Source organism: Vipera berus, assembly GCF_964194415.1.
Source record: "Vipera berus genome assembly, chromosome: 1".
NCBI lineage: Eukaryota > Metazoa > Chordata > Lepidosauria > Squamata > Viperidae > Vipera > Vipera berus.
This window is the reverse complement of record NC_138202.1, coordinates 65,497,306-65,523,252: the sequence shown is the minus strand read 5'-3', so window position 1 is coordinate 65,523,252 and position 25,947 is coordinate 65,497,306.

Here is a 25,947-nt window from a genome sequence, read left to right as displayed (position 1 = left end):
AGCAGCAAAACAAAGAGGAATAAGTGCTTTGGTGACCTTATGACCCTATCATAAAGCACATCAGATAAACGGATGGCTAAGAATAATATATCAGATAGATCTGAGAGGCAGGGGAGAATCTTGAATGAACAAGAATGAACAAACCCATTTGTAACAAATCATAAAATAAATCATCAAATGAATAAATAAGAATCCACTCCCATTATGTTGGAACTGGACTGGTCTTACTTTACCAGTCCACTAGGCAGATTTTAATTTGAAGGGATTCCTGCCCAATACTGAAACCCAAGCCTTTCTATTCCCTGAAGAAAATTACTCTGACACCTCAAAGTTTTAGAGATATGGCTTGAGATATGTACCCTTAGAAGAAAATATTTGTAGCTCAGGGTTGAACTGTGGGATCCTTGATGCTCTCTGAGCTTGAGTGTTTTCTTGCAGATGTTTCTTTGCCCAAATAGGTAACATCATCAGTGCCAAAGGGGAGTGAGGTTTGCTCTCTATTTATATACGAGTGGCTTGCCCTATCAACATTGGTGGAAATGTTCTTGGTGGTTTCTTAATTAGGCTGTTGTTTATTGTTAGCTTGTTTGTCTGAGTTGGTACCCTGTTCATCAATGGATTCATCAAAATGCACAATTCAGGAAAAAAAATTCCTAAGCAATGATAAGGCATTCAAATGAGCTAGATCTCCTGAACATTTCTGGATTTATTGTGATAGTACTGACTGAAAATGGTGTTGATTACATTGGAAAAAACCCAGATGAAGGAAAGCTAAATTACATATATATAGGTAAAGGTTCCCCCGCACATGCATGCTAGTCGTTTCTGACTCTAAGGGCCGGTGCTCATCTCCATTTCAAAGCCGAAGAGCCAGCGTTTGTCCGAGGACATCTCCATGGTCATGTGGCTGGCATGACTAGACGCCAAAGGCGCACGGAACGCTGTTACCTTCCCACTGTAGCGGTCCCTATTTTTCTACTTGCATTTTTACGTGCTTTTGAACTGCTAGGTTGGCAGAAGCTGGGAAGAGTAACAGGTGCTCACTCTGCTACGTGGCACGTGGGATTCAACCCACCAAACTGCCGACCTTCTGATCGACAAGCTCAGTGTCCTAACCCACTGAGCCACCACGTCCCTTATTTTCATTCCTCCAGGCCTTCCTGTCCTCTACCATCTTCTGGAGTCCATTTAAGCTCATGCCTACTGCTTCAGTCACTCCATCCAGCCTTCAGTCACTCCATCCCACTCTGTCGTACCCTTCTTCTATTGCCCTCAATCTTTCCCAGCATTAGGTTCTTCTCCAGTGAGTCCTTCCTTCTCATTAGGTGGCCAAAGTATTTGAGTTTTAGCTTCAGGATCTGGCCTTCTAAAGAGCAGTCAGGGTTGATCTCCTCTAGGACTGACCGGTTTGATCGCCTTGCAATCCAAGGGACTCACAGGAGTCTTCTAGAGCACCACAGTTCAAAGGACTCAATTCTTTGGTGCTCAGCCTTTTTTATGGTCCAGCTTTCACTGCCATACATTGCAACTGGGAAGACCATAGCCTTGACTATACGCACTTTTGTTGACAGGGTGATGTCTCTGCTTTTTAGTGTGCTGTCTAGATTTGCCATAGCTTTCCTCCCCAGGAGCAAGCGTCTTTTGATTTCTTGGCTACAGTCCCCATCTGCAGTGATCTTGGAGCCCAGGAAAATAAAATCTGTCACTACCTCCATTTCTTCCCCATCTATTTGCCAGGAATTGAGAGGGCCATGATCTTGGTTTTCTTAATGTTAAGTTTCAACCCAACTTTTGCACTCTCCTTCTTCACTTGCAACAAGAGGCTCTTTAGTTCTTCTTCACTTTCTGCCATTAGAGTGGTATCATCTGCATATCTTAGGTTGTTGATATTTCTTCCGGCAATCTTAATTCCAACTTTTGATTCATCTAGCCCTGCCTTTCTCATGATGTGCTCTGCATATAAGTTAAATAGACAGGGCGACAGTATACAGCCTTGCCGGACTCCTTTCCCAATTTTGAACCAATCAGTGGTTCCGTGTCCAGTTCTCACTGTTGCTTCTTGGTCCGCATATAGGTTTCTCAAGAGACAAATAAGATGGTCTGGTACGCCCATCTCTTTAAGAACTTGCCACAGTTTATTGTGATCCACACAATCAAAGGCTTTGGCATAGTCAATGAAGCAGAAGTAGATGTTTTTCTGGAACTCTCTAGCTTTCTCCACAATCCAGCGTATGTTGGCAATTTGATCTCTACTTCCTCTGCCTCTTCAAAATCCTGCCTGTACTTCTGGTAGTTCTCGATCCACATACTGCTGGAGTCTAGCTTTTAGGATTTTAAGCATAACTTTACTAGCGTGAGAAATGAGTGCAATGGTGCGATAGTTTGAACATTCTTTGGCATTGCCTTTCTTTGGAATTGGAATGTAAACTGATCTTTTCCAATCCTGTGGTCACTGTTGAGTTTTCCAAATTTGCTGGCAAATTGAGTGTAGCACTTTTACTGCATTGTCTTTTAAGATTTTAAATAGCTCAGGTGGAATACTGTCACCTCCACTAGCTTTGTTGTTGCTCAGATTTTCTAAGGCCCACTTCACATTCTAGGATGTCTGGCTCGAGGTCAGTGATCACCTCACTGTGATTATCAGGGACGTTAAGCTCATTCTTGTATAGTTCTTCTGTGTAATTTTGCCACCTCTTCTTAATATCTTCTGCCTCTGTTTGGTCCCTGCCATTTTGGTCCTTTATCATGCCCATTTTTGCATGAAACATTCCCTTCATCTCTCCAATTTTCTTGAAAAGATCTCTGGTCCTCCCTATTCTATTGTTTTCTTCTATTTCTTTGCACTGTTCATTTAAGAAGGCATTCTTATCTCTTCTAGCTATTCTCTGGAATTCTGCATTCAATTGGGCGTATCTTTCTTTTTCCCACTTGCCTTTCACTTCCCTCCTTTCCTCAGCTATTTGCAAAGCTTCCTCAGACAGCCATTTTGCTTTCTTGCATTTCTTTTTCTTTGGAATGGTTTTGGTTGCTACCTGTTGTACAATGTTGCGAACCTCTATCCATAGTTCTTCAGGCACTCTGTCTATCAGATCTAATTCCTTAAATCTATTTGTATACTGTATATTGATCAGGGATATGATTTAGTTCATACCTGAGTGGCCTAGTGCTTTTCCCTACTTTCTTCAGTTTAAGCCTAAACTTTGCAATGAGAAGCTCATGGTCTGAGCCACAGTCAGCTCCTGGTCTTGTTTTTACTGACTTCTCCATCTTTGGCTGCAGAGCATATAGTTAATCTGATTTCTGTCTTGACTGTCTGGTGATGTCCATGTGTAGAGCCATCTCTTGGGTTGTTGGAAAAGAGTGTTTGCTATGACCATCGTATTCTCTTGACAAAATTCTATCAGCCTGTGCCCTGCTTCATTTTGTACTCCAAGGCCAAACTTGTCTGTTATTCCAGTTACCTTTTGGCTTCCTACTTTAGCATTCCAATCCCTCATGATGATAAGAACATCATTTTTTGGTGTTAGCTCTATAAGGTGCTGTAGGGCTTCATAGAACCGATCAATTTCATCCTCTTCAGCACTGGTGGTTGGGGCATAGACTTGAACTACTGTGATATTGAATGGTTTGCCTTGGATTCGAGCTGAGATCATTCTGTCATTTTGAGGATTGTATCCCAGTATTGCTTTTCCTACTCTTTTATTGACTATGAAGGCTACTCCATTTCTTCTGAGGGATTCTTGCCCACAGTAGTATACCTGATGGTCATCTGAATTAAATTCACCCATTCCTGTCCATTTATAGTTCGCTGATACCTAAGATGTTGATGTTTAGTCTTGTCATCTCTTGTTTGACCACGTCCAGCTTTCCTTGATTCATGGATCTTACATTCCAGGTTCCTATGGAGAGAAAATCTTTACAGCATCGGACTTTCCTTTCACCACCAGACACATCCACAGCTGAGTGTCCTTTCGACTTTGGCCCAGTCGCTTCATTCTTTCTGACGCTACTAGTACTAGCCCTATGCTCTTCCCCAGTAGCATATTGGACGCCTTCCGACCTGAGGGGCTCATCTTCCAGCGTCATATCATTTTGCCTTTTGGTACTGTCCATAGGGTTTTCATGGCAAAGATACTGGAGTGGGTTGCCATTTCCTTCTCCACTGGATCACGTTTTGTCAGAACTCTCTGCTATGTCCTTTCCGTCTTGGGTGGCCCTGCACGGCATAGCTCATAGCTTCATTGAATTACGCAAGCCCCTTCGCCACGACAAGGCAGTAATCCATGAAGGGGAGATATATATATATATATATATATATATATATATATATATATATATATATATATATATATATATTGAGTGGATGGGCTGGTCTCACCTGCCAGCCTTAGACCTGAGCTGGTGAGTTGTGCTGCTTTTGTTCGGCTTCGTGTTTGTGGTGGTGCCATGTTTTTATAGTGGGTGTCAGTTTGCTTATTGTGTGGTTTGGAAAGTGGCTGATGTTGCAGCTGTAGTTAGGTTTCTGTTTTGTGGTTGTGCGTCGTTATCATTGTGGGTTCGGATTTGCTTTTTGAATGGTTGTGTGGTGGTGATGTCATGTGATGTTATCTTGAGTTTGGGTCTGGTATCATTCTTGGTGGTTGGGACTCGTCTGTCAATCAAGGCGGGTTTCCAAATGGCTGGTAGGCGAGAGGTATCATCTCGTTTGTTCATGCTGTGGGGGTGTTTTTCTATCTCAATGGCTTCTCTGATTATTCTGTTGTTAAAATGTTCGATTTTGGCGATAGTTTTGGTTTTTTTAAAATCAATTTCATGTCCCGTGGCTTCAAAGTGTTGGACCAGGGATGAGGTTTGTTCTCCCTTTCTGAGTGAGTTTTTGTGCTCTTCAATGCGTGCACTTATTCTTCTGTTGGTCTGTCCGATGTATGTGGTGGGGCAGGTATATATATATATGTGTGTGTGTGTGTGTGTGTGTGTGTGCGTAAATTATTCAAATTGCTAATAAAGAATTAGCAATTTGAATAATTTACACAAATAATGAGCTGTCATAAGTTGACTATATCCTGTGGATAGCCTTGGGTTAGGCAAAAACAGGAAAGAAAGAGTTAATTAGCAAGGTGTATTAAAAAAAAGCCTTGACAAATACTTTATATATATATATATATATATATATATATATATATATATATATATATATATATATATATATATATATATATATATATATATATATATATATATATATATATATATATATATATATATATATATATATATATATATATATATATATATATATATATATATATATATATATATATATATATATATATATATATATATATATATATATATATATATATATATATATATATATATATATATATATATATATATATCTGTGTGTATGTATGTATGTATGTAAATCAAGGCTGTTCTTTTTCACCCTTTTAAAAAAACATAGTAATATTGGAAGGAAATCTTGAGAAATAGAATGCTTGGCATCCAAATAGTCATTCAGGGAGGTCAGGCGAGCCTTGTTAAGAAGAGGAACTATGGTAAAAGATATGTCACTTGAATCAACACATTTCATAGAGAGCAGAGTTCATTGGTCAATGAAAGGTCAGAGTTTGTATTGCATGGCTATTCTATTCTATTCTATTCTATTCTATTCTATTCTATTCTATTCTATTCTATTCTATTCTATTCTATTCTATTCTATTCTATTCTATTCTATTCTATTCTATTCTATTCTATTCTATTCTATTCTATTCTATTCTATTCTATTCTTTCCAATAAGTGTTGAAATTGATTAAATACGCATATCTCTACTCATTTTATCTTCATGGCATCAACTCTGTCAGCTAGATGGAGTTGAGAGACAATAATTGGCCATAGGTTACCCAAAGTGAAACATGGATGAATATGGATTTGTACCTGGCATCTCCAGAGCAGGTCAAACTTCAATCATGACTCCACACACACACAACTGTATGTTTCCCATTGGAAGGAAGATGAACCTCAGAAAAGGCCCACTTAGCATGCTGCATTTGAACAAGGCATCTCCTGCAAGTAGATATATGGGGTGTGAGTATGTCTGAAAAGTATTATAGGGAGGTTCCTGGAACAGGAGCATCTGGAAGACATATACATCTGGCCTTCAAGCTTGTTTGCCTGCTCATCTCTCAAAAATATCCCATTCTGTCTTTCATTGAAGGGCTTTATAGTACATGTTTTCTTAATCCATCTACTTTAACAATAACAACAGGCAAGATATTGCAACAAATCACATATGGGAAGAAGCATGACATACTTTTATTATTATTACTGGGAAATGGCCATGAAGATATAAATTACATGTTGTTAGTTTATAACTGAATATGAGAAGGTCGGCAGTTTGGCGGGTCGAATCCCGAGTGCCGCGTAACAGAGTGAGCACCTGTTACTCGTCCCAGCTTCTGCCAACCTAGCAGTTCGAAAGCACATAAAAATGCAAGTAGAAAAATAGGGACCACTACAGTGGGAAGGTAACAGTGTTCCGTGCACCTTTGGCGTCTAGTCATGCCGGCCACATGACCACAGAGACGTCCTCGGACAAGCGCTGGCTCTTCGGCTTTGAAACGGAGTTGAACACCGGCCCCTAGAGTTGGAAATGACTAGCACGCATGTGTGGGGGAACCTTACCTTTACCTTTTATGAGAATAGAATGTAATGAAATCAGATGTGTCACCTAGAAGTACAGAGATTATTTCCATACTTAAATCTGATTTTTAATATTTGCTCATTCATATACCACAGTGGTTATAGATAGCCAACAGGAAGGGAGTAATAATTGGAAGGATTTTGCAAATCAGTCTCACTCAATCTTCCCGAAATTGGTGACCTCCAGCTGTGCTGAACGTCAGCTTTCATAATTCCCAGATAGGAAGTTAATGTCTGGCATATACTAAACTGAGGATGGTTGCTGTAACTTTCTTTTTGATGAATCGAGTCTAATCTTTTGCAATATCTTTTTACAGTATTTAGAAGATGTTATTATTCTAAACTGGATTGCTTCTAGAATTCCTGGTAACTTATTGTAGCTCAAAGCATTGGCTCCCATGCTGTATAAAAAACATATGACGTCAAAGCAAGTTTTTAAAAAATCCACAGTGTGGTGACATGGTATTAATTTAATTTAATTTATCAGCATAATCCATTTGTGTGTCTTTTTAGAAGTAAATGCCACTGAGGAAATAGGTGCAGATGCACAATTTATATTTAATCAACAGCAACTATAATGGCACATTCTCTACAAAATTATCATAGGATTGCACCTTTTACTGCATTGTGGATCTAGCTATATTGTAGAAGAAGGAGCTCTGAAAATCCATGAGATTTCATTATAAACAGCATGCATAAAATCTGGGCTGACTAATATGATGAAAATATCAAAAGAATGGTATATTGAACTTTTTTATTTATTTTATTCAGATGAAAAAGAGCAATAAAATGCATGCAGATGAAATGCAGATCTTTGTTTCGCTTGGTAAGATTGGACTTGCCTTTAGCAGCTACTTATATGATCCTTAACACAAAGATGATTAGGGGACTGGATGTTAAAACATGTAAGGAACGGTTGCTGGAATTGGGTATGTCTACTTTAATGAAGAGAAGGATGAGGAGTGGCATGATAGCAGTGTTCCAATATCTCAGGGGTTACCACAAAGAAGAGGGAGTCAAACTATTCTCCAAAGCTCCTGAAGGCAGGACAAGAAGCAATGGATGGAAACTAATCAAGGAAAGAAGCAACCTAGAACTAAGGAGAAATTTCCTGACAGAACAATTAATCAGTGGAACAACTTGCCTCCAGAAGCTGTGAATGCTCCAACACTGGAAGTTTTTAAGAAGAGACTGGCCAGCCATTTGTCTGAAATGGTATAAGGTTTTCCTGCCTGAGCAGGGGGTTGGACTAGAAGACCTCCAAGGTCCCTTCCATCATCGTCATCCTCATCCTCATCATCCTCATCCTCATCATCATTTCACAGGCAAAGGACTCCTGGAATGAGGACTTCTGTTCTACATAAGTCTGGTTCTATCAGACATCAAATCAGCCCTCTTTGAACATCACGTCACCTGTAAACAATCCTTAATTTTTAATTATCTGTTCCAAAATAGGTGCCTCATTGCCTGCATTACATGTTGCTTCATATCTTTTCAGCCTAATTATTTTATATGGAGGCGGCAAAATTATACCCTACAGAAAAGGAGAGGAAAAACCTCTTTTAACATTTTTGTCATTTGGATGAACTGGGTACGGCAGGAGACAGTTTTTGAGTCATGCACTTCCCTGGAATAGGGCAAAAGGCATGTGCCCCATGTTGATGCTTCTTCCTTTGAAGTCTTACACAACCATATACAAGCTGGATTTCCCCAAATTTTTTAGGGACTGCCGTTGGCCATGCCATCTGACAGTGATATCCCTGCTTGCCAGTCCTTATAGGGGCTACATTGTTAAAGGTGTGATTGCTTAAAATTATGACTGTGGGTCTCCAGCTTTCAGCGCTGTCTGCCCATACTGAATTATCAGTTTTTAATATTCTTTCAGTAGATGGTTTTTAGGTCTTTAGGTCTGTTTATTAAAGGTCTTTAGTATGCCTAATTCTACATTGTAATTGTTTTAATGCAGTCTAACTTCATTTGAAGTTAACAGGTTGAATAGCTTCATGTAAAACTAATAAACTGACTCCCTGATATGGACTATTTGTGAGAAATAATTATGTACACATAAAACTTTCTAACAGTCGAGAATGCTGATTGCTCTAGGTTCCTATTCATATAGAGAAGGCTCTACACCCTTAACAGGGAAGATATGACTAGCAGTGGAGAGACCCAGAAACGGTGGTGAGATTCAGCCAGTTCGCACCACTTCGCCAACTATTTTGGAAGCTGCTAATAAAATATGATGCTGCAGTTTATTTAATTGTGAATTTATTTTATAATTGTTGTGACTGATGGTCTTAAATTTCTGACTCACTGAAGGGAATATGGCTACTGGCGGGAAGAACAAAATGTTCTCTGAAAGCTTTGGTGTATTTTATTCCTATTTATTAGTGCTTGGGCATCCTAGGATGAAGAAGGAAAAATTTAACTGAATGTTGAGGAAGATAGCCATATACTTGGACTGTTCCAGTAGGACAGTGTTTCTCAGCCTTGGCAACTTTAAGATGTGTGGGCTTCAACAACCATGGCTGGCTGGGGAATTCTGTGTGTACCAATTTCATTTACCCATGGCAGAAAAGTACATTGGATTGCTGCTTAATGGAATTCAGAAATTTCACCTAATGGTTGATAAAAGGTAAAGGTAAAGGTTCCCCCGCACATGCGTGCTAGTCGTTTCCAACTCTAGGGGCCAGTGCTCATCTCCATTTCAAAGCCGAAGAGCCAGCGCTTGTCCGAGGACATCTCCATGGTCATGTGGCCGGCATGACTAGACGCCAAAGGCGCACGGAACGCTGTTACCTTCCCACTGTAGTGGTCCCTATTTTTCTACTTGCATTTTTATGTGCTTTCGAACTGCTAGGTTGGCAGAAGCTGGGATGAGTAACAGGTGCTCACTCTGTTATGCGGCACTCGGGATTTGACCCGCCAAACTGCCAACCTTCTGATCAACAAGCTCAGCATCCTAACTCACTGAGCCACTGCATCGATACAGTGGGCTAAGTAAAATAGGCAGGAAACATATCCCTCCTAATCCTGCTGGCCAAGGATTAGGCAAAGATATGGCAAAAAGAACATTACTATATCAGAGAATTATTTTTATTAACTGATACAGTTAATCAGATATGCTTTGTAACAACCAAATTCCTTTGAAAAATATATACAAGCTTTCTTTTCTTGAAGGCTACTGAATGAGCCATAGGCCACATTTGGATGATCACAAACCCAAAGATCTACTACCTTTAGAAATTAAGATATATGAACAATCCTTTTGTTCTTCTGTCCGTGCGTCTTGTTGCTCATTCTTGAAGCAAAGAACCAGTGAGTGAGCAAAGAACAAATACCTTTTCAATTGACTACATTATTGTAAACACAAATTGTGTATAGATGTGCATGCACTTGAGAAATTTCTTTTTAATATATTTTTGTGTAATGTGAAAATCAGATGCATTCTTCTGTAAATAATAAGAAAGTAAAAAATAATAATAGAGCTTTTAATTTGCAATGAATCTAAACTTAGTAAACTGAGTGAAGAAGACGGTCTGGAAAATTTAGTGAAATTCAGTCTATTTTTTTAAAAATATATATGTTTATTTTAAGAAGGCGATATTAAAAGCAAACATTGTCTAATTTTTCTTCTACCAACCTATTACTACTAGAAAGTCTAAAGTTCAAAACAGTGACATATTTTTTTAACAGGGAAAGGGTAGATCCTGGTCCAAGCCTTTCTATCAATTGCTGCTATATTTGGAAAGTAAGAACCTCAAAAACGATAAAACTTTCCTTTGAGCTGAGCTCAAATCCAAATGACTTCATAGACACATCAGTTGATTTTATTTGGCAGCCATACAAACAACACAGAAGTGGTTTGCCACTGTTTTCTTATGAGATGTTTACCGAATACTCAACCTCACCTAAAGTTCTGGGATTTATGGAGGTGCCTCATCCAAGCACTAATCATGTCCAGTCCTGCTTTTGATCAAAGAGAGATTGACCTTTCTAACCACTTCAGGATGTTGCCAAATTTTCAGAATTGTCTAGACCACATGGAATCTAACTGATATTCAGTCTGGATAGAAGAAAGATGATTTGTTCAGACAAAAAATGTGTCGGATAAATGCAGCACAGGCCTTTCTTCTTCAGAAGAACATACTAAGTTGGGCTATCATTTGTACAAAAAGTAAAAGAGAAATTACTCCAGTGTGACAAAGCATTGAAATACATAAGGGAGAATCATATTTTTCATGTTTATTTATTTAATTTACAGGTTCTCTCATCTCATATGCATGACTCTGGGCAGATAAACAATTAGAAACAGAATAAAAACATAATGAAAAACAACCATGGGTGCCTTCGCTTCACACATTATCTCTTTTGACATTAATGTAGCTCCACTTCATAGAGAAAAAAGTAATAATTTAGAGATATTTTTAAAAGAAATTAAACAAAGAGAAAGGAAGCTTTGTGCTATGGGTAAGGAATGGGAAAAGGGTGTCCCCCTGGGAGAAGTTAAGTTTGTTCATTGGCTTAATGGGCCATTCTTGGATCAGTCACAAGATTCTTGAAACAACAAACAACTAGCAACCATTAACCAGTGGAGATCAAGACAGCCTGGCAAGTTAGGATGAATTATTATCCAAGGCAGCAACTAGCTTTAGAGGGAAGATGATTGCCAGGTTCTTCAGCCATTTCTGAGCAAGGGCTGTCATTAGATTGAAGGAAACTGGTGACCATCTGCTCTGAAGGACTTAAGACAGCTTAGGCTATTGCAGGATTCACTGAAATAAAGGATTTATTACGTTGACATTCCTTATTTTCTGTGATTTCACCTTTCAATACTTTATAGTCATCATCATCACCAATATAATTTATTACCCAAAACTGATGGATGAGAGCCACTGATGATCATTTCACATGTATTACAGAAAGAAACAAAGAGCTTTTATTCCCACAAAATGAGACCAGACAATTGTGTTGGAAACGATTAGATGGGACAATGTTTCTCTTTCTAGTATTTTCCTGCCTTGAGGAACATTGTGTGAAATTAATTTACTTTTTATTAATTTACTTTTGTTATTAAATCAAAAATTGGTGTTAATTGCCTTAAAAAGGCTTAACAATTTGGAATAAATTGGAGAATATGTATACTTATAACTAAATTGTCCTTTGGGCTGCATAGATCTCAGTATGGTTGACATTCAGGTAGAGTGTTGGGCCAGTCTGTCTGTTTTGAGTCTGGACCAGCTTCAGTATCATTTCCCCATAAATCTGAATTCATTTCTAAAAAAAGAAAAAATATATTTATGTTTTAATATCTTCATGAATTTATTTTCTGAGAAAATAGAGAAACATACAAGAAGGTATTCTGAAATATTTCTATTTAAGTCAGATTATTATCAATCACTATATTCCAGAAGATTTTCTGGTCATAAATTTAACAATTCCAGACATTATAGCTAATTTAGATGATTTAAATGAAACTTCTGATATATAATACACATTTCCTTACTTTTTTCCTGTTATGCCATTCTAATTTTCTTCTTTCTTTTTTTAAGAAAAAAAAATTCCAATATTTCTTAATAAATAACTTGTAGTTTCCATTCTCATCTAATTCTATCATTTCCTTGACTAACAGAGAAAAAACGTCAAGATTAGGTCAGCCTGCCATTATAACTATTAACTCAGCCAGGTTGCTGACAGATTTCTTGGACTATGCAGTAGCAATGAGTCTTAAAAAGCAGAAGCAGAAAAACTTATTGGATTTTTTTATCCCTCTGACAGTTTTAATATGGTTTTCTGTTTAAGCCTGATGGTCATAATTTGGTTATGGCCAAAATTCCAAACTAAGTTTTTTAGAACTCTTAGTTGTAATATAGTTGTTATTTCTTAGGCTGGATTTGCTCACACTCTAATGCAGGAAGAGTAGATGCTGAAACCTATTGGAAAAGGCAACATTTAGTAAAAAATTACATGTAATCGCACACCTGTCTGCAACCTATCTTGCTGCTGTTTAATTCTGCATGTCATTTATCTTTTCACATCTCTTCTACATTCTCTGTCTTCCACTATATTCTCTCTTCCACTCCTCCCCCCCATTTTAAAATCTGTTCCTTTACCACTTTTTGTTAAGTATTCAAATGCAAGGATAAGTTAGTTCTAGAAAAATTGGACAGCATAAGATAATTAACTATACAGAATAAATGGATGCTATAATAAGTTTATAATTACATGTAATAAATTCCTATGGTAATCCAGGGTTTATTTCTGAGGAAAGTGTTTGCCATTTCTGTCCAGAAATGAGTAATTCAACTGGTTCAATAATATAAGAGATGATATCAACAAACTTTCTTTGGTATATAAACCATAGAGTATGTGTGAGAGCCATCTGAACATCTATTATTATAAACAACTGGTAATGGTATATTCGGTAAATATTTTAGCATTTTTCCATGGAAAAATGATTTATTGTTGTTTTTAACAACTTTTGCAAATGCTAGTAACCTTACTAAAGAATTAGGATACTGTACTAGACCACAGTTACAGAACTTCAAAGGAATCTTCAAATAACTTCATTTCCCAGACTTAAAATTTCCTGGATGTATATATATTTCACTTTCAGCCATTGAAGAGATATGCAATCTGTTATTCTCCAGATGTTTTAGAATTTCATCCTTATAAACCCCAGCCACTAGCTCTCCTACACAGCTTTATGCATGCTGAAGTTCAATATATCTCAAAGGTTGAGAAAATGCCTCTCCTTGCAAGCATTAGCAATGTGGATTAACTCTTAACAAATTAAACACTTATGATTATCCCTTTAAAAAAATAAAATAAAATTTTCAACTAAGAGAAAATTATTCGGAAGAACAGAAGCAGACTTTTGACTTTTGAGCCTACAAGTAATTGTGAAGAGTTTTTCAAGCTTATTTTCTTTTATATCTGCATTTTAAAAAGCAATAACCCCAAAATGTTTAACAAAGTTAAAGCAGATCTTTGAGACTACCAATTAGGTAATTGTAACCATAGGTAAGTCCAACTGAATTCAATCATATTTAAGATTTAATTTAATCATATTTAATACTTGTTAAAGTTAAAGGTTTAACTCTTTTTCTTAAAAAAAAACCTCAGTGGGGAAGTCAGTTAACAAACAAGTTGATACTTAATCTGAAAATCCCAAGGACTAAAATAATAAATAAGATAGAACAACTGCTGGTTAGTTTTTATAAAATGAATGCTATTAGTATTCCTTTGCAAATAAATTAAGATGAATGAAAACATTTTAATTTGGTTTAGACTTAATGAAATTCGCAGACAAAAGGTTCACAATAAGCTGAAAAATCAAAAGTCTGCTTCTTTTCTTCCACATCTTTTTTTTCTTACTTGGAAAGTTTAAGGACAAATGCATCCATTCTTTAAAAAGCACAGTTCGTATCAGGCAAAGATTTATTAGTACAAAGTAACAAAGTTTGGGAAATATTCAGGTATTAATATGGTTTCCTCCAAAAAGGGTTTGCCTCATTTGGATGTCTCCTAAGTTTTTTCTGAATCATTGGATATATAATGCAACAGTGGCTGGAATCAAAGTTATGCTTTTATGGTGACCAAATTGCCTAGTGATCCCCTAGTGGGATTATGGGCTTAGTTATTCTTGCATATCCACCACACACATCTCTTTTATGGCTTCTTACTTTTAAGTGCCTATTCCTTGGCAGTGGCAGATGAGAAACAGTACCAGTTCAATCCAACAATTATTCATTACAAACTCTGGCCACATGGAATGAATGGAATGTTTCCTGGTAACTTGGGCCTTAACAACTTGTTGCCATCCCCGATTAAGCACAGGAGAAATAGCCTAAACCATTCCACTCGACTGAGTCAGAATAAAAGAGGAAACTAGACATTTCTTTCTCAAAAAAAATAATGTATTTTCAAATGGGAGGAAACAAGCCTATGCATTATCCTCATTTTAAATCGTTAGGAAATTCCCATCACGGGAATAGATGTTTTATGCTGCCCCCATAGAGCAGCACGCCTATTTCTAAGATGCAGGCCAGGGATGGAGGCAGAAAAGGGTGAGTAGCGTGTAGGAGGCAATTAATAGTGGCAAAAATGGGACAATGGTATAGGGTTCCCTGCGTGAGTAGAGGGGTTGGACCTCCAAAGTCCCTTCCCAATTCTGTTATTCTATTAGAATGGCAATATTACTTTCCATTTCTAGACTTACCTTGGGTATGTGTAGTTTAATGAAGAGAAGGGTGAGGGGTGACATGATAGCAGTGTTCCAATATCTCAGGGGCTGCCACAAAGAAGAGGGAGTCAAGCTATTTTCCAAAGGTCCCTTCCAACTTCTTCTTCTTCTTCTTCTTCTTCTTCTTCTTATTATTATTATTATTATTATTACCCATGAAACAGTTATTATCTTTTTCTCTCTTACTGTTGTGCTGTATGGTAAATACAACACAACAATAAGAGAGAAAGAGATAACGACTGTTTCCTGGGTAAGGTAAGTTCAGAATGGAAAGTAATATTGCCATTCAAAACCACACAATTATGGGAAGCGGATGCACGTTTTGTAACTAGGAATAAAAACTAAAGGCAAGGCAGTAGAGGAAGATTATTTACTGAATAAAAGTTTGCAGACGTTGTTTCAAGTGCTAGTGCTGCATAGAAAGCTCAAGGAAGAAAAAGATACAAATAAACCATCCTGCCACCTGCTAAATAAATAAACAAACAAACAAATAAATAAATCTGATAATGTAGGAAGAAAGATCAGATATTGACTTAATAAGCGTATTCTTATTGAACAAATCCATTCCTTACAGATTGTTGAACTAATTGTTATTTTTTTTATTGCTTTTAACAATATATTTGATGCTTTGGGAGGTAGGGTAAATATGAACATAAAACCACTTGATTGTAGAGGCCTAAAGCAGGCCACAGAGAGTGGGTGGTCTTTCAGGAAAGTGTTTGCAGAACTGATCAACTGGAGAATATTCAAGCACATGAGTCAGGGAAGATATTCTATGAAAAGGAAAACAAAGAATCTCCTTGAGTGAAGGATTTTTTTACAATTGCTGGACAAAACAACGATCTGAGCATTATTTAATATGCATGTTAATATAAAACAGAATGCAGACTTTTCTTAAAGGAGAATTATATAATAAGATATTTTGTCATAATTATTGGAGGAAAAAAAAATCATCAGATCATATGAAGACCTGGCGCTTCGAGCTCTCTGGTCCAGGCTGAGAATTTTAATTTTAGTTTTAATTTTAATTTTAACTGGGGTTTTACTTATGCAGGGACGAATATAATTTTTTTAATCTGTTTTTAACTTTTGTATTTTTGTTTTTAATCACCCTGTAAACCGCCCTGAGTCCTTCGGGAAAGGGTGGTATATAAATGTAATAAAATAAATAAATAAATATTAAATCCTTAATCAAGCTTCAGTTGAATAACTTTATTGATCAAAGACAGCTCATGTAAGACAGCAGATGCAAAACCCTGATGCCAATCCTTCAGTTGCATTTTTATTTGTCAAATTTTATGACTGCCCATTTCACAAACAAGTGACTCTGTTGTAACTTCAGATAGTCACTAAACAAATGGTTGTATAATTATCCCTAGTTATATCTAAATTGAACTAAGGCTTTCAAATGAATATAAATTTGAAAAAACTAAACTATTACCTTTGTAATTTGTGCAGTTTGATTATGCCACATAACTGGCTACAAAAATGGACTTGGGACTTGCATTAAAGGATGTAGAAGATTTCCAGAAAGACAGTCTGGTCTTCTTGTTGTCACAAGATGGACGGGCACATCCTCCAAAGTGATACATAGGCATAAATAGCACTGTTTCCTATCCTCTAGAGCAGGGGTAGGCAACCTTGGCTCCTTTATGACTCGTGGACTTCAACTCCCAGAATTCCTGAGCCAACCACAAGTCATAAAAGAGCCAAGGTTGCCTACCTCTGATCTAGTGTATCAGAACATATCTTCTGAAAAATGGGAAAGATGACAGAAGGTCCTTTTCTAATCCTTCTGAAGCATTCCCCTTTCAGAGTTGCATGAGCATGTGTAATCTTATAGTATGTATTGATTTCTGGACCCGGGGTTTAAGTAACTCACTTCCTTTATTCTTTATTCTTCTCTTCTTCTTCATAGGATTTTGACAAGCCACCCTAATTTTCCAAGATGGAACAACCTGCAGTCTTCTTGAGCTCTTTTCTCATCCCTATAAAGTCAGCTCACATAATTACCCCATATCAATTAAAAACTCACTGGTTTTGTCAGGTGATATTGGTCTTGTATCCCCTTTTAAATGTTTAACCTTGTATATTTCAATTGTATTAGGGCAGACATGTCAAATACAAGGCCCGGGGGCCAGATCCGGCCCACGAAGCGGTTTCGTGTGGCCCGCGAAGCCATCCTGGAAGCAGTGAGGGAACAGCCCCCACTGCCTTGGCCCTGGCCCAGAGACCCTCCTCCTGCCAGAGACCCTCAGATCTGTCCCACTCCTGCCCAGGCCCCCATAGGCACCCTTGATGTGAACGATGTAGAGCTGGCCACGCCCACCCAGTAGGCCATATGTACTTTAGCCACACCCACCCAGTAGGCCACGCCCACCCTGGCCATACCCACCCGGTCCCCTGAGGGCAACCGCAATGCTGATGTGGCCCTCAATGAAATTGAGTTTGACACCCCTGTATTAGGGAATGCTCTAAGTATGCAAAACCACAAATTGATTTTACAATTGCCTCAGTTCACTGCCAAATAGTTGCTCGGTCACCTGAGATAGTTATCAGAGAGGATAATGATTTATATTTACTTATCTTCTACCACATATGTAAGGCCAAATCTGAAGTTGGCTTTTTGTTTTGTTGTCAGCTTTCTGTCCAGTTTGAACTTGAATGGTATTTTGTTGACAGTGAGTCAGAGTTTAAAAAAATGGAGCACATATTCAAATCAGCTACTTGAATTGCCAACATTAATTAAAGAGAAAATTCTAAAGTAGGTTGGAGCCAAATACCTAATGATTAACCATTATAACAGCCCATGATTCTCCTTTGGCAGAAAACATATCCATTAAATTTTCTGGTAAATACCAAATGGAACAAAAATTACCACAACTAAATGCTGGCAATCAGCTCTTTGCCTCAAAACATGAAAGGAATGTCAGATGGAACTCTGTAAACCATCAGAATCATGAACTTTGTATTACATGGATATGTAAATGAAATTCACTGGAAACTTTGAACAAATGTTTATAGTTGCAAAGTTAAGAAAGTGAGCACAGTCCATTGCTCAGTTGTGGGTTAAGATGGTAAAGCTATCACTTGAAAATGATAACTGTTTAATGAATATTTATCTCTATTCCCAGCCCTCAGACCTCTGCAAGCACAAATTACTTTAGCATTCTTTGGCATCCATCATTTCACTTATTTTGAGGGATGATCTTACTGAAGTGTCAAAACAACTTGAAGTCAATGGAACAGAATGTCCCATGAAGAATACTCAGGTTCAGCATCCGTGATGGCAATTCCTTTGCATTGGCTTTACCCTGAAGGTAACAAAAGATGATTTGAACAGCTCACTAAACAAAAACCTAGAACACAAATAATTGCTTGATAGGCAGACTCCCCCTGACCATCTGCAATGAGGCTTTAGACGCCTGGCAAGTAGCCCTGGTATTTACAAAAAATGGTGGAATCTGCAGTTCATACTTGAAATATTTTTTCATGAAATATGTCCATATTATCAGAGCCTGACTTCTTATCTTATATTCAACAAAATATGTGAGGGTTTAAGCTTTTCCACCCTGCATCCTTAAGTTACTTCTCTGCATTAACTAATTAGAAATGAGATGAGTTACGAAACCCCTTTCTAGATTTCAGCTTATTCCTCCAGTTTGGCAAAGTGATGGCCTGATGCTCTCCTTTTATCACAACTCTGACTGGTGGATTCTCCAGCTTCCATTTTCCCTACTGACATACTTTTAAAAAAACGGAACAGGCCCAGTTTTAGCATTTTTCTGTGTTTCGGCTATTAGAACTTTAGTCGGTTTCACCAGGTTAAAAAACCTCCATCAGTGAAAAGAAATTAAACTAAACCTGGGTTTTCTCTGTTTTCCCATGTTTTTAAAAAATGACTGTGCAGGGCAGTGATCAGTAAATGGAGCATTTCTGCCATAGTGCACAATAACTAATAGGAGTGGAGATTCCCTATAATGAAATTAAATATAAAAGGTGAAATCTATCTGAAATCTTTAGTCCCCTCTAGTGTCCAGTTTTTGGAATCATGAAATTATTTATCTATATTATGCTTTGTATAAAGCAATACAGGATCTATTTCCCACAAAATGTATTTGTTCTTTATAATTAATTCCAAAATTCTATTGTAAAAGTTTCAATATTACATTTTTTTATCTGGACCCTTTGTCCAATCATAAAGTTTTATGATCAATATCATATTTAGGTTTTTGCAGTTTATTTCAGATTCTTTAAATTATCAAATTTATGGTTAGAAATATCTTTCACTCAGGATTGAAGGCAGACCCACCCAATGTTTTCAAAAGTGTCATTCCAAAGGTTTCTAATAGCTTAGAAGAGTTAAGGCTTGTGAATTTGGTGTCCTTTAAAAGGCTCTGCCATGTTTGCAAGCCAAATGGCTAATTCTGTCATCTCTCAATGCTCTAACATGTGGAAAACTACTATCTGGATGTCTCCTTACAGGGAACAAACATCCAGAGCACATGTGGCTGATCTCCTGCCTTCTCTTTATTCAGGGAGGTTGTAAGGAACCAGTATCCTCATGTAATGTAGGAATGGCCTGGGGAAAGGATGGAAGGAAACAATTAGGATAAGAGGCAGGAAACCCAGTGACTGAACGGTGAGGGACAGAAACTTTGTCCTAATGGATCAAGCAATTAAAATTGGCAAAGGGAACTTTTGTACTTTCAAAGTCACAAGATTCTGTCAATGTAGCCTTACAATAAAGTAGATTTGGTTCATCTACCGTAGTTGTGTTTCCTACCTGGTTTACTCACACTGGTTCCTTGGTCTTTGCCACAGTCAGTGTCTCTGCTTTCACATAGCCCTCTTCCATTTGCCATAACTCCTCTGGAAGCTTCAGACAACACTACTTTTGATATGGAGTAGAACAAATTGGTGGAGGTTGTGGGGTCTAGGTTCAGGTAAGGACAACATTATGCATTCCTGTCCTCAAGAGATGGTCAGTGGCTCATAAGTAGGTCATGCAGATGAATCCTTTGCCATATCTTTTTCCATTAGAGTTGCATCTTAGAACTGAGACTGTTAATTTCACAAGGTGTTTGTCTGAGAGACTGTTAGAGATCTTTTTCTTGTGTCCTTAGGGAGAAAAAAAGCAACTTCCCCAAGAGTTCGCCAAATATTCTTCAAGGCTCACCATTGTTCTTTCTGGTGGTCAAACGTCTTCCTAATAAGCTAGTACAGAATGACATAGAAACAAGCAATAACGAACTTGGGGAAAAGAAGAAAAACTGTGCTTTGCCACTGTGAATGGTGAGTCCCTCACCCCTTGGAAACATTTGGAGAATTGCTCCTCTCCCAAGTGAAAAACTCTTTTTTCCATTTTTCCCTCATCTGCAATTAAGAAAGTTTCAAGAAATTATTTATTCTCAGTTCCATGTTTTTCTACAATTAAGAGAGCACACAGTTTTAATTAAGGCACTCATTTCTTTCAGAGACTATAAACACTACAGAATATTAGGGGAAAATTTTCATTGCAAAAGAAATACAAATATTCATCTTTGGTGCTTACAGTTTATTTTTCTGATAACAGTATTTTAATCAATCAAGTGCATATAAAACCATAAGGTATGATTAAACTTGCTTCTCCAGAAGATTTTAATGGTGTAATTTTTTGCATTACTGGTAACACACCTTAATGAAAATGAAGGCAAAACAGGAGGGATAATTTTAAAATAAGCACTTCTGTAATTTATTTGTTTCATTTATATTTCACTGCAATTAATTAAACTCTATGAAGGCATCAACATCTGAATTTTCACATGCAGTACAAGGAATATTTGATACTCAGTACTGCTGGCTTCTGATTTGTGTTGCCTTCCTGACCATTCATCTTCCAGAATTGCTAAGCCTAATTCATACTTTTTTTTTAAAATCCCATTTATATCCCGCCCTTCTCCAAAGACACAGGGTGGCTTACAATCTAAAGCACAAATCAATGTGCTTAGAAATAGCCTTCATTCTATGTATATGCCTGCTTATTAGGGCTTTTGCCCCCCCCCCAAGTGGCATTATTACAAAGTCAGCTTATTGCCCCCAACAATCTGGGTCCTCATTTTACCTACCTTGGAAGGATGGAAGGCTGAGTCAACCTTGAGCCTGGTGGGACTCGAACCTGCACTAATTGCAGGCAGCTGGTGTTACTTAAGGAGGCATTAGCCCACTGCTCCACCAAGGCTCTTTTTAACTTTTGATGTTCTTATTAGTTTTCTCAACTTTCTGGGTGGTTCAGTTGGCAAAAAACATTTTATGTCAGGTTGCTTGAATAAGCTGGATTTTGAGTAATGTGCATCTTTTTTTTTCTTGAATTTTTGTCAGGGATGCTTGAGAAGCAATATATCTAATTTCTCCAGAACCCCAATTACTGTTCTTAATTTAGATGTTGTTTGGCCGTGCAATTTTCATTGTTATCCACATGCAGACAAATTTGCCTCGCCTAGAGATTAAGCAGACAGTCAGACACAGTGAGTGGACAGCTCCCAGAGCCACTTGTTTAGAGCTGTCATTGCTTTCAAGTGACATTGTCCATGTCCATGTTTTTGTACTTTTGGTTCTCTAGCAACAACTTTTGTTCCCTTCCAGCAGACTTTAAAAAATACCACTTGATGTATTTGTGTTCTTTTGATAATCCTTGAAGAATATTAAGAATGTGAGATAATTTTTAAAAGGAGAAGTAAATGAACAGAATAATTCAAAGACAGGATCCCACATCCACCCGGTGTTTGTAGAATAGGAACATGCCATTTCAAGGAGGTTTCACAAAGGATATTGGTCCTTTTGTAAAAGCCCTACTACACTGGTACCTTGGTACTCATTGTTAATTGGCTTTAGGAAGTGTGATGTGTACCAAAAATGATGTGCACCAAACAATTTTTCCCCCATAAGGAATAATGTAGTGAGTCACAAAGCAGCTGACACTGACAAGTTATAGATTGCCCAAACAAACAATGAGTACCGGGTCAAAATGCATTGAGAACCAAATTCGATGAGTTTCAAACCAGTTGAGTGTCAAGGTAACACTGTAATCTAATACAAGCTTCATTTAGTACTACATCACATCTTCAGTTGTGTTCTTTTACCTTAATCTGAATTCTTTTACTCCCTAATAGGTAGTCATTTCACATTACAGGTAGTCCTCAGTTTATGGCCACAGTTGGAACTATTTCCATCCCTAAGCAATGAGGTTGTTAAGTGAATTGTGCCCATTTTTATGGCCTTTTTGCTGTGGTAAAAAACTCTTTCATTTGTTCTGCACAATGATGTTAAGGGCCTTGAAGTGGCAGGTTTTCACAGCACCCTCAGCTTTCCCAAGTAGATGACATCTTGAAGATCCTGCTTTTTGTAATATCTAAATTTCCAAAAAGGTGGCAGGTTTATAATAGAAACAGAAAATAAATTGGGAAGTGATTATATAGAAAGCAGTAGAATGGTTACTTTGTAAGTTAGACCTCTAAAATGAAATTACAGATGAAATACCGATTTTAAAAATATTTTTTTAATTCATTCTTAATCTTGGTTTATAGAAGTGGCCAGTGTTCTACAAATTAGATCACACTGATTTCTCTTAAAAGAAAATATAAATTAAATTGACGTTATGATTACAAGTTATATAAATTGGGCTGAGAACCATGTTTAGTTTCCTCTCTGTACATATGGAGCACAAAGTAGTCTTTCTGAATAGTATTTACTATCCATAATCAATTTTGTGTAAATCTTAGGTAAAGGGAATTAATTCTCATTCACTGGTCACGGTCCATGCATGATTACATTAAGCACTGTTCATTCGTAGTACATTTTGATATTTAAGATTCAGGTAGGGCTTTAATCTTTTTCTCTGACAAATCATAATTGGAATAATATTTTCCATCATAAAAATAAGAAACAAATCAAGCTGGTTTGCTTCAAGGTTAACTATTGGCCCACTTCATTCAATGTTTGGTAGATTGACTGAAAGTTACTTTCCAGAGTTTATATGAAGGCTTCCCCAGTGCATCCCGGTGATGTTTGCAATTGAAGTGAAAACGTTTTCTATGCAAAGGTTGTGTATAAACTATAACCCTCCTTCTGATCACTTGATGTTGATGGAGTAGGGACTCATCTGGAATGCCAGAAAAGAGCCAATAAGGCTGAATATGAACTTAAGGAAGAAAGAAAGGGCTTCTAATAATGATATCATATACGGTATCCTACCAGTTGGATAAAACAGTAAAAAAGCTATAACTCATTTAATATACATGTTTTTTAGGATAAGGTCCTATCTCCAAGCAGTGGAGATAATGCCACCAAGGTTTATCTTATTTCAAATTAGATGATTATTAAAAGAATATCTGTTCAGCAGATATAATGGAACGTTATGGGAAGAGGAAGAGAACAAGGGAGAGGAAGAGGAAGCCAAAGAAGCAGAAGCAGCAGAAGGAGAAAGAGAAGGAGAAGGAGAAGAAGAAGGGAATCTGAGTTGTTATAAATCATATGCCATGATGAGGAGGAGGTCCAAGATGCCTAAAAGGAGTCTAGGCTTGTACAGAGAATAGAGCTGTTCTTCATAAAGAGATCCAAATGCTAAGTCCATATTATCATAATCAATCTCACATTTCCTGCTTAAATGTCTGGTGTATTATGTCCAACAAATGGTTATCTCAAATCAGCACGCAATGGATTGTGGTCTTTGGTATTTGTGTGTTCTGTTTTCATTTTTCATTTTGCTTTTAGTTGTGGTTTCAGAAAAATGTCACAGTATTGTATATAAGAAACTAGTCTGTATCATGTGCAATGTAATGATTTTATGGCAAACAATAGCTTGATTGATTGTTCTGCATGACAATAAACTTAACCTTTTCTCAGAATTGTGCAATTTAGTGTTGCATAGATGATAAAACACAAATACAAGTTAAGACAAAAAGTTATCTGCCAACTTGAAAGTCAGAAATGTTGTTCCTTAAGAGAATTAGAATAAATGTTACACTTTGAATTCATGCTTGGAAATATATCAAGTTTCAATGCTGCGGAGAAAATAAAATAATTGTGCTCCTGAACACATTCAGGTCAGAGCAAGTTGTTCTAAATTTACCTTGGGGTATATAGGCGCACCTTAGCAGATCACATAGTTATCTAGTGATTCACAATGTTTTAATACTGTTCTATTCAATATTTTCAAAAAATAAAAAACAAAATAAATCAAAAAGCGCCTCCACGCTGGCTAAGGAATTCTGGGAGTTGAAGTCCATAAGTCATAAAAGGGCCAGGTTTGAAGACCCCTGTCCTAAACTTACAAAAAAAAATATTCAAATGAATGGCTCATGAAATGGTGATTTGGAACAATCAAAAGCCAATTTCTCTCTGGAACATATGGCAGGGCAGCTTTGGAGATTCACAGCTTTGGAGATTCGCCACTATCACAAATTTACCTTTTTAAAAATTTACTTATGTAGTCTTTTAAAGCAATCTTCACTTGTTTGTACTTTCAAATGTCCAATCAGCTGTAACCTGGATGACCTGTAAGTGGCAGCTTTTAGGAGAACATTTTACAGTGTTATAAAATTATAAAATAGAAAAGCCAGAGCCAGAGAATTCTGTAGCTCCCATTTCTTTGTGTATCCTGAAGCCAATTTTCCCTCTGAATTATTTTTGCTTAGGTAAAACATTCAGTATTCCAACGAAGAGCAAAAAAGATCCAGTGTACTATCTCTCATAGCCAAAGCCTGAGAAATCTTGGAGGTGCAATGTCAGCATTGGATGTTTTGACAGCAGATTTACTAGGCCAGTTGATGCTGAGCAATACATTGCTACTGACTATGTTTTCCCCAAGATACTTCACCTGCAAAGTTTTGTTTCAGGAAAAGAAGGAAAACATCCAGTGGTGGGATTCAGCCAGTTCACACCAGTTCAGCAGAACCAGTAGCTAATTGTTTGTTGCCCAGGCTCAGAATGGATTTCCGGAAGCGGCATCCACACAGAGAGCCGGTTGTTCACATATTTGAATCCCACCACTGAAAACATCCCTTCCGAATTGGAATAACTAAAGAAAGTTCTAGGCTTCCCCAAGCAGATGTCTGAGGATAAAATGGAACTGATGAATTCAGAAGTAGTTTGTAAAGTATCATTGCAAGAGGTTTTGTTCTAGACATTTGCCAGATAATACAGACTGTGGCCCTAAGACTATGTGCCATTTCTCTAGAAGTCTAACGGAGACTCTCAGTCATCCGGGTCACGGTTGTCCGAAAGGTGCTTTTTCAAAAGACAACTGGACTTTGTTTTTTTCTTGAAGATGTTTCGCTTCACATCCAAGAAGCTTCTTCAGTTCTGACATTCTCTAGAGGCTATTATGTCTCACATGTAAGTTTGCAACTTCTATTTTTTTTCCTAGCATTTCCCCACAAGTGCTGAATCCACTTTTTTTAAAAAAAAATCAACCAAGTGTTGATTAATTGATTGTGACAGGAATTGACTGACCGGCTTGTGCCCGAGCTTAATATTGTGGGTTGAGAGAGAGAGACTGGCCGAAAATTATCCAACTGGCTTTCATGCATAAAGCTGTGCCTGGTTTCTAGCCTGGTGCCTTAACCACTAGACCAAACCACTAGACCAACCTTCTAAGTGGTGTTATATAATATTTTAATTGTTATATAATAATATTCTGTTTCAGGTTTTTTTTAAAAAAAATATGGAATGCCCTGGGTGGATTCCTCAACTGAGTGTCAGAATGCATAGAAAAGGCATGAATATTTATTCTCCAGAAGTTAGGTGACTATCTTTTGTTCTATAAAAATTTAGCTACTGGAGCAGTACTAATTAACTTCTGCACTTACAAATGTATCACTATTAGGAACGGAATGGGACTACTTGGTGGAGCAGTGGGCTCATGCCTCCTTAAGTAACACCAGCTGCCTGCAATTAGTGCAGGTTCGCCTCCCACCAGGCTCAAGGTTGACTCAGCCTTCCATCCTTCCGAGGTAGGTAAA